Below are 10,806 nucleotides of genomic sequence, written 5' to 3'. Positions count from 1 at the left end.
ACGAATCCACCTGAGTGATGATGGCTAGTGCTCTTCCTTGAGGATCCAATGTAATGTTTGATATCTTCTATGTCACTCCTTTGTCTCTGTTGAGGCGGCTACACAGGTTCATGTGCATGTTTCCTAGTTTGCTCCATCTTCTTCTTCTATACTTAAGCATGGTAGAAGTCACAAAGCAAAGCTTTGGCAACACCAAACTTAAGAGTTTTGCTCGTCCTCGAGCAAATATGATCAATGCGGAAGAAGGTGGGGGTATGTGGAGCTTTTGTGGGACTTCTTGGTTCTGAAAGGCTAGGGAATTCCAGATTTCCTACTTCTCTGCATTTGCATTTGAACACCCAGGGGCTGCTCCCTAGCTCGCGTTCAACACCAGCAATGTTTCCCTCCTAGGACGTTCAATGCCCAAGAGGGCTTCCTCACTGGCATTCAACTTTAACACTCCACTTGGAGTGTTCTGTTTTTACTGCTGTGAAATCTGTCTCTTGACTGATGCACATGATCATAACTCTGAAAATTGAAAGGAAAAACAAAAAGAAAATAAATGGTTGAGTAAAGTTGGGTTGCATCCTAACAAGTGCTCTTTTAAAGTCACTAGCTTGACCTTCAGCTCCTTAAGGAGGTGAGTAAAGGCTCAAATTTTTGCCTTTGAGAGTGAATTTTCTGCCTGTCCTTTCATGGATGAGCTCTACATGCTCTAGAGATAGGACACGACTCACTGTATGTGGTAAGGCTGGCTTCTTAGTGAAGACAACTCTCATGCCAGGTGAGAGGCCTTCAGTTGGGACTTTCTTGTCCTTCCAGCCTTTAGGTACTTTCTTTTTAGTACCTTTGTGCTTAGAGCTTGTTGAGGGCTGCCCAACACCAAACTTAGAATTGATGTCTAGGGGCTTTACAGAGCTCTGCACAGAAAGAGAGGGTTGGCACACTAGGTGTTGCACAGTTATCTCTCTTTTAGAGGGAGAATTGGGGTGAGGCATCTTAAATAAGATGTGATCTTCCCCTAACTTTAGGGTTAGTTGTCCCTTAGCCACATCAATGATAGCATTAGCTGTGGCTAGGAAAGGCCTTCCAAGGATGACACAGTCATCCTTATCCTCTCCTATATCCAAGACTATGAAGTTTGCCGGGATGTGGTGGTTTTCAACTTTAACCAAGACATCATCCACTAAGCCATATGGCCTCTTCATGGTCTTGTCTACCATCTCTAAAGAGACGTGTGCATCTTGTACCTCAAGAATGCCCAGCTTCTCCATTACAGAGAGTGGCATGAGGTTGATACTTGACCCTAGGTCACACAGAGCCTTTTCAAAGGTCATAGTGCCTATGGTGCAAGGAATCAGAAAGCGTCCAGGGTCTGGAAGCTTCTGAGGTAGCTCTTGCTGAACTGAAGCATGGAGTTCTTTAGTAAGCAGTGGAGATTCTTCCTCCAAAGGCTTCGTACCGAATAGTTTGGCGTTCTGTTTCATTAGAGCTCCTAGGAAACGAGCAACTTGCTCTTCCCTAGTGTCTTCATCCTCACTTGAGGATGAGTAGTCATCATAACTTATGCACTGTAGAAGTGCATTCAAAGGAACTTCAATTGTCTTTATGGTTTCCTTTGGTTTTGGGCTAGAGGGTTCTTGTGTGGGATTCAGGCACTCAAATGGTGTGCTTGTGCTGGCGTTCAACTGTAGCTCTGTTAGCTTATTGGGTGTTAAACGCCCTTGCTGTCCACCCTGACTGGCGTTAAACGCCAGTCCCTCTAGCATTTTGGGCGTTGAGCGCCCAGCAGGGATGTCCTTGCTGGCGTTCAACGCCAGCTTCCCTAGGATAGTGGGCGTTGAACGCCTAGTGAAGGCTTCTTTACTGGCATTCAATGCCTTCCCATTCTCCTCCAATTCGGCCTCAACCTCCATGGTTATGGCCTTGCATTCTTCTCTAGGATTAACCTCAGTATTACTAGGAACAGTGTCAGGAGGGATCTCAGGGATCCTCTTTCTCAGTTGACCAACTTGTACCTCCAAGTTTCTAATAGAGGACCATATTTCATTAATGAAACTATAAGTGGTCTTAGTGTGACTAGAGACTAGAGTGGCTAAGTCAGAAAGGCTCTGCTTAGAGGTCTCCATATTCCCTTGAGAAGATGAGAATGGTGGTCTGTTATTGAACCTATTCTGGTTCCTACCACCTTCATTGAAACCTTGATGAGGTTTCTGTTGATCCTTCCATGACAGGTTAGGATGATTCCTCTGATGAGGAAAAATTGATTACACACAAACTCACCGGCAAGTGTACCGGGTTGCATCAAGTAGTAATAACTCACAAGAGTGAGGTCGATCCCACAGGGATTGATAGATCAAGCAACTTTAGTGAGGTGATTAGTCTAGTTAAACTAACAGTGGTGAATTTAGTGAAATTTAATCAACAGAATGTAAATTACAGAGAATGTAAAGTGCATAATGTAGATTTGCAGAAGCTTAAATGACAAGAAAAGTAAATTGCATCAATTATAAAGGGAATTGGGTGCAGGGAAATTTAAATTGCATAGAAATGTAATTCAAGCTCACAGCAAACTCAAATGTAAAATTGCAGAGGATCAGAATTACAGGAAGGTAAATCAAGCTCAATGTAAACTGAATTGTAAAATTGCAGAAAGAAAAATTTGCAGAAGAGAATTATCAGAAACTGAAATTACATAAGCTAAATTGAATTCAATACAGAAATGTAAAAGTGCAGAAAAATAAAAGTGTTTCAATAGAGCCTTCTATTCTACTCCTACTGTTGCCTACTACTAATGTAGCCTACTGTTTATGAAGCCCCTCCTTTTTTGAAATGAAACAGATGCCTTTATATAGGCTTCACAAAGTCAAAATGAAATTGCAAACAAATTACAAATAAATGAAATTCCTAGTCTAACTATGTCTTGTGCCTTTGAGTGATGTCAATGTGCTCTGCTTGCTTTGAATTTTCAATGGGCTTTGAATCACATTAATTGAACCAAAGTTGCACTTCCAGGAGAGCGTAGCGTTCATTTAGAGAATGGAGCATTCGTGTACCTACGCGTACTGATGAGGGAAAAACGATTCCACACAAACTCACCGGCAAGTGTACCGGGTCGCATCAAGTAGTAATAACTCACAAGAGTGAGGTCGATCCCACAGGGATTGATGGAATGAGCAATTTTAGTTAGGTGATGAATTTAGTTAAGCGAATATTTGATGATTTGATTGGAACTTGATTAACAGAAGTAAAAATGCAGGAAAATAAAAGTACAGAATGAAAATTGGCTGAATCTGAAAGTGCAGAAGAAGTAAATTGCAGAAACTTAAAGAGCAAGAAAGTAAAAGAGCTGAAACTTAAATTGCAAGAAAGGTAAATGACAGAAACTTAAAGTGCAAGAAACTTAAATTGCTGAATCTAAATTGCTGGGAGATGTAAATTGCTTGAAGAATAAAAGGGATTTGGGTATTGGGATTCAAATTGAACTCAAAAAATTAAGTGTAGTAAACTAAAGAACTATGAGATGAAGAGAATTGCAGACGAACCAAAACAGAAATGAAAAATTGTAGAAGAATTAAAACAGTAAGAAAGCTCAACTCAATTATAAAATCTTAAAAGAGAAATTGATAATTGAAGAAGAGTAATGAGAACAGAAAGTAGATCTAGATCTCAATTACTCCCTTGACAAAACAGAAAAGAAATTGCAGAAGAATTGAAAATGAAAACAGAAAAGGAAGTTCAGATCCAACTTTCAATTCTTCGAACTATCAAAAGAAAAGTAGAAGATGATTCTCAGATGAAGAATTTCAATGGAAATCTTCAATCTAAATTCAAAAACCCAAAACAGAAAGTAGAAGTGCAGAAGAAAGAACAAACAGAAAGAAAACTAGATCTAATCCCAATTCCCAAATTCAAAACAAATGAAAATTCAAAAGTGAGAAAACTAAAAATCAGCAAAAGGTCCTCTTCAAATCAAATTTGCTCCTATTTATATACTTTCTATTTTCAGCATTAAGCATTGGAAGTGGGCTTTTAGGTTGGTGAATAATTGGATCCAAGATGGCACTTGATGGCATGGGTTAGGATGCACTTGGTAACACTCCCAGTGGAGCGTTCAGTTTGGAGAGTGAATGCCCCGTTCACTTTACCAAGGCATGCCTTAGGTGCGCATTTGGGAAGCTCCAGTGGAGCGCTCCATGACCACAATAAACGCTATGTTCATTCCTTCTAGGCGTGCCAATTTGGTGCGCGCTTCCTTTCCCCTAGCCCAAAAATGTTAACTTTAGTGAACATAGCGTTCACATGCTAATGAACGCTGCTCCTTGATGTGCGCCTTGGTGCGCTTGTTTCCTTGCCTAGCGTTGCCTTAATGAACACTACGTTTGGTCTTTGGGCACTGGCTAGTGGTACGGATGGCACAAGGCCTTGCTTCCAAACCCCAAAAGTCACGAAAAAGGTGACAAAGTGAACGCTACGTTCACTATTGCAACTCTTTCCTGGTTCTTCCCTTTCTTTCTCATTTTTTCACCTACAAGCAACCAAACAACCAATCAAAGTCTCGCCAAAATCACAAGATCTTTGCATCATTCATAAAATCAATTAATTCTATCATAAACCTTATGATTTTGTGTAAAATAAATGATGTTTGATTGATTCAAAATGATCATGAAAATTCACTTCAATCACATACTTATTGTGCATGAAAGTGCATAAAACCTAATGAAACTAATGAAAAATGCTTGTAAAACTAGCATAAGATGACTTGTCATCACAACACCAAACTTAAACCTTGCTTGTCCCCAAGCAAGCACTAAACATGAGAAGAAATGAAATGAAACAGAGAGGCATATATCCTTATTTAGTAGGTGATTGAATTAAGACTATGGAATTTTATGGAGACAAATGCAGCTCACTTATTCTTTGCTGATAGATAAGAAATGCCTTTTTGATGATTCACTAGAGTTATTGTTATAATGCCTTATTCTTTTGTTGATCCCTTTTAGCTTTTTCTTTTTTTCTTTTGCTTAGAAAGCTTATTTCTCAATGATAGCTCAGTGTCAAGTGTTGCAGCAGCCTTTTGGCTCAATTTTTCGTCAACACTTCTTCACTACAGACAGTTGGCTCACAATTCTTCTTAGGAACATTGATGCCCAGCACCTCTTTGGGTTACTAAATGCTTTTTTAACTAGGTTGCTCTTGATAATGGACTTTCGGTTGGTAATCCCGGATTAGTTAATCCAAGTTACCAAGTTTTAAAAGACTCCTCAGAACCTAATTATCCAAGCATATCCTAGTACAAGAAGCACAACAGGCATATGTTCTAAGGTCCAAGCTATTGGTGTCTAGCCTTATTGTTTGTTTCTTTCATTCTTGTTGCCAATCCTTGGCTTTTCTTTTCTTTTTCTTTCTTACTTTTTTTATTTTCCAGGGAGGTTCATTAATAAAAGGTTTCATAATAGCAACTAGGTTCATACTACAAAAGACATTCTATTATGCAGCTTTTATTCTTGAGCTTATTATCCAATCAAGCAATTACCACCACAAGTCTTTATTCTAATTCCTACAACATTGGACAATCACTTTCTATTTCAAACATTTTCTCTTATTGATGCAAAAGGGAAACAAGACAAAATTTAATGCAGATGAAGATGAAGACAAGCATTTACACTAGTGCAGACATCAAAATTTGCATCATTTGAACTAACATCAAGGTAAACAGCAAATTCTCATTCAGAACATTTCAAAGCAGAATAAATTTTGTGACAATACAACCTCTTAGGAGTGTCTTGTAGCTTTTCTTTTGTCATCATCATCTTTCACTTTTGCATTTCTCTTGGTGATGATTCTTTTAAGAAGCTTAGTATCTTTTCTGCATAATTATTGGAAGTTGCTTGTTTTTCAAGAACTTAGGCAAATGGTTAGCATGCATGAATTATTGTAGTTTCTTGGACTTACTTTGGTGAGGGAACACCAAACTTAGTCCCTTGCTACTGTCTATGATGCATCAGTTACATGAAATACTGTGCTTTTGTTAAAAGTCATAAAACTAAAAAGTAGAAGACAGACAATGGTTTAGTGATTTCCCTGAATGCTTGGAGCTAGTAACCATTTATGTAGAGGGTTGAAATGTATTTTTAAATGAGATTTTTGGTGGAACACCAAACTTAGTATCCTTCATTTACCCTTAAATTATTTTTGTGTGCAACACCAAACTTAGCTCCTTGCAATACAGATAAGTCTACTTAACCTTTTTATTGAAATAGCTTAGGAAAAGAAAACTACCTCATGGTTGGGTTGCCTCCCAACAAGCGCTCTTTTAATGTCACTAGCTTGACATCCTTCATTCTTGCTCAATTTAACTTCTGAATCTCCTTCTCTTTGTCCCAATAGCCTCCTAAATAATGCAAGCATGCCTAAAAGGAATGAAGCCTTTAAACATCCTCCTCAACATGCTTCATTTAGAAATTATAATCACAATGCATATAGATCAAAAGATGTTGCATTTAGGAAACAACCTAGGCAACCATTTAGAAACATGCATAGGATGCATAATCCAAATGTCATATGTCATTATTACAATAAAGTAGGTCATATAGCACCCGTATGCTTTACTAGAATTAAACATATAAACTTTCGTAGTCTAGATACGAGATTGGCACCTTATGGGCATTATGCTCATACTAACCATCAAGGACCCAAATTCACTTGGGTACTTAAATCCCAATTTTAATTGTTTTGTAGGTACGTGTTGGAGCTAAGGATACAAATTGGTATGTTGATAGTGGATGCTCCAAACGCACAAATAAATGCACTTCCAAAGGACTGGCGTACTTCAAAGGATCATCCTCTAGACAACGTCATTGGTAATGTTTCGAAAGGGGTAACAACTCGATCTTCTTTTAGAAATTTATTTGCATATAGTGCTTTTGTTTCTTAAATTGAACCATCTACCATTGAGTCCGCAATTGATGATGAACATTGGGTTATGGCAATGCAAGAGGAGCTTAACCAATTCAAACGAAATGACGTTTGGGAATTGGTGCCTAAACCAAGTAATCAAACAATTGTCGGAACAAAATGGGTTTTTAGAAATAAACTCGATAAAAATGGTACAATTGTTAAAAACAAAGCTAGATTAGTAGCTAAAGGTTATAATCAAGAGGAAGGCATTGATTATGACAAAACTTATGCTCCCGTAGCTAGATTAGAAGCTATTAGGATGTTACTTGCTTTTGCATCCTCTTATAACTTCAAACTTTATCAAATGGATGTTAAGAGTGCCTTTCTTAATGGTTTCATTCAAGAAGAAGTATATGTTGAACAACCTCCCGGTTTTGAGGATTATGAAAATCCTAATCATGTTTTTAAACTCAAGAAAGCTCTTTATGGTCTTAAACAAGCTCCAAGAGCTTGGTATGAACGTTTGAGCAAGTTTTTAATAGAAAAGGGTTTTAGAAGAGGGAAGGTTGATATAACTTTATTTATCATGATTGAAAACAAAAATATCCTTTTGGTACAAGTTTACGTCGATGACATAATATTTGGTTCAACTAACGAATCACTTTGCAGGTTTTTCTCAAACCTCATGCAAAGTGAATTTGAAATGTCCATGATGGGCGAACTCAACTTCTTCCTTGGTCTTCAAATCAAACAAGGAAAAGAAGGAACTTTCGTTGTAGAGATATTGAACTTAAAAAAATTCATTGTTTTATGCATGCTTCTATGACTCATTTCAAACTCCTTTCTTTTTGATAATGTCAAAAGGGGGAAGAGAAGTTTGAGGATATTTGAAGTTTTGAACTTTTGAAAAAGAAGAAGTTTGAGGATTTGAAAAGAAGAAATAAGTTTGCGAAACAATGACTTCAAAAAGACTTCCGCTAAGCAAAAACTTTTGATATCTAAATCGTCTTCTTTGATAAACGCCCTTTAAGGGAACAAATGCACATATTTAGGGGGAACTCCTGCAAAATTTTTTTTGTGAAGTCTTCTCCAAAGCTTTCTATAAAACAAAGTGCATTATTGTTGCTTTCAAAATCATTTATAAATGAAAAGTAAAAGCTCCTTATAAATGCTTAGCAATTGAGTTAAGCTCTTGGAAAAATACTAGTACAATAACACTTTTGTATATTGTCTTTAACTTTCGCAAAAAGATTCATTGTTGTTGCAATACTCAATTCACCCCCCCCCTCTTGAGTAATTGTGCATAGGTTCTACATGCTTTGCCCTGTGACCGTTTGCTGTTAAATTGCTCTTTGTTACTTCATCTAGGAGTTCAAGGCTTCCATATGGGAGAACCTTTGTCATCAAGTAAGGGCCAGTCCATTTGGACTTGAGTTTGCCAGGAAAAACTTTGAGCCTGGAGTTATACAAGAGTACTTGCTGTCCTGGTTTGAACTCCTTCTTTAAGATTCTTTTGTCATGCCATCTCTTAGCTTTTTCCTTGTATATCTTAGCATTTTCATAGGCTTCCAATCTAAACTCATCCAACTCATTTAATTGCAATAGCCTCTTCTCTCCTGCTGCTTGAGAATCAAGGTTGAGGAGTTTAGTAACCCAGAAGGCTTTATGCTCAAGCTCTACAGGGAGATGACAAGACTTGCCATACAATAACTGAAAAGGAGACTTTCCAATAGGAGTTTTGAATGCTATTCTATATGCCCAGAGAGCATCTTCTAATTTTCTGGCCCAATCCTTTCTTGTGCTCCCCACTGTTTTCTCCAAAACTATCTTCAACTCCCTTTTTGCAAGCTCTGCTTGGCCATTGGTCTGTGGGTGATATGGTGTAGCTACTTTATGCATCACCCCATATTTGTGAAGTAGTTTCTCCATCTGTTTGTTGCAAAAATGACTACCATCATCACTGACAAGACCCTTAGGCACTCCATATCTAGTAAAAATGTGCTTCTTAAGGAATTGAAGGATGATTTGTACATCACATGTGGTTGTTGCCATGGCTTCCACCCACTTTGAGACATACTCTACTGCCACAAGTATGTATTTGAAAGAATATGAAGGTAGAAAGGGGCCCATAAAATCTATTCCCCAAAGATCAAAGAGTTCTACCTCCAAGATGTAGTTCTGAGGCATCTCATTCCTTCTTGTTAGTCCTCCAGCTCTTTGGCACTCATTGCATTGATAAACAAGCTCTCTAGCATCCTTGAATATGATTGGCCAATAAAATCCACTTTGAAGTACTTTGGCTGCTGTTCTTTCTGGCCCAAAATGTCCACCATAAGCTGAACCATGACAATGCCATAATATGTCTCTCATCTCACTTTTAGGAACACATTTCCTAATCATTCCATCTGGACACCTCTTGAATAAGAATGGCCCATCCCATAAGAATTTCTTGGCTTCATTGAGCAACTTCTTCACTTGTTGTTTGGTGAATTCTTTGGGGATCTTCCTTCCAACCTTGTAGTTTGCAATGTCTGCAAACCAGGGAGCTTGTTGGATTTGCAAAAGGTGTTTGTCTGGAAAGCTTTCGTTTACTGAATGTGGAGCTTGGTTAGCTTCTTGTGATAGTCTTGACAAATGGTCTGCCACTTGGTTCTCATTCCCTTTCCTATCTTTCACTTCAATGTCAAATTCTTGTAACAGCAACACCCACCTAATAAGTCTTGGCTTTGAATCCTGTTTAGACATTAGATACTTGAGAGCAGCATGATCAGTATATACTATAACCTTTGAACCATTCAAGTATTGTCTAAATTTATCAAATGTATATACAATTGCCAAGAGCTCTTTCTCTGTAATGGTATAATTTTTCTGTGCTTCATTCAATACCTTGCTAGCATAGTATATAACATGATGCAGCTTGTCTTTCTTTTGCCCCAATACAGCACTAATTGCAAAGTCACTTGCATCACATATAAGTTCAAAGGCAATTCCCAATCTGGGGGTGTGATGCTTGGTGCTGTAGTGAGTTTTCTTTTCAAAGTTTCAAAGGCATGCTTGCAATTGTCACAAAAAATGAACGGATTATCAATCACTAGCAAGTTGCTTAGTGGTTTTGCTATTTTTGAAAAATCTTTGATGAATCTCTTGTAAAAACCATCATGTCCAAGAAAACTTCTTATTGCTTTCACATTAACAGGTATAGGAAGATTTTCAATGATTTCTATTTTTGCTTTGTCAACTTCTATACCTTTAATTGAAATCTTATACCCAAGAACTATCCCTTCAGGAACCATGAAATGGCATTTCTCTCAATTCAATACCAGATTAGTTTCTTGGCATCTTTTCAAAACAAAAGTTAAATTATGCAAGCAGGTGTTAAATGAATTGCCAAAGACAGAAAAATCATACATGAAGACTTCTAAAAATTTTTCCACCATATCAGAAAATATAGATAGCATACACCTTTAAAAAGTTACAGGGGCATTGCATAGCCCAAAGGGCATCCTTCTGTAAGCAAAGACTCCAAATGGACAGGTGAAGGAAGTCTTTTTCTTGATCTTTAGGATCCATCACTATTTGATTGTATCCAGAGTACCCGTCTAGGAAGCAATAGTATGCATGTCCAGCCAATCTTTCCAGCATCTGGTCAATGAATGGGAGAGGAAAGTGATCTTTCCTTGTAGCATCATTCAGTCTTCTATAATCGATGCACATTCTCCACCCCGTCACTGTCCTTGTGGGAATGAGTTCATTCTTCTCATTGAAGATGATAGTCATGCCACCTTTCTTTGGCACTACTTATACTGGGCTCACCCAAGAGCTGTCGGAGATTGGGTATATGATTCTAGCATTCCATAGCTTCATCACTTCTTTTTGAATCACCTCCTTCATGGTTGGGTTAAGTCTTCTTTGGGGTTGAACTACAGG

This window comes from Arachis ipaensis, chromosome B08 (assembly GCF_000816755.2).
Source record: "Arachis ipaensis cultivar K30076 chromosome B08, Araip1.1, whole genome shotgun sequence".
NCBI lineage: Eukaryota > Viridiplantae > Streptophyta > Magnoliopsida > Fabales > Fabaceae > Arachis > Arachis ipaensis.
Note: the sequence above shows the minus strand (reverse complement) of the source record.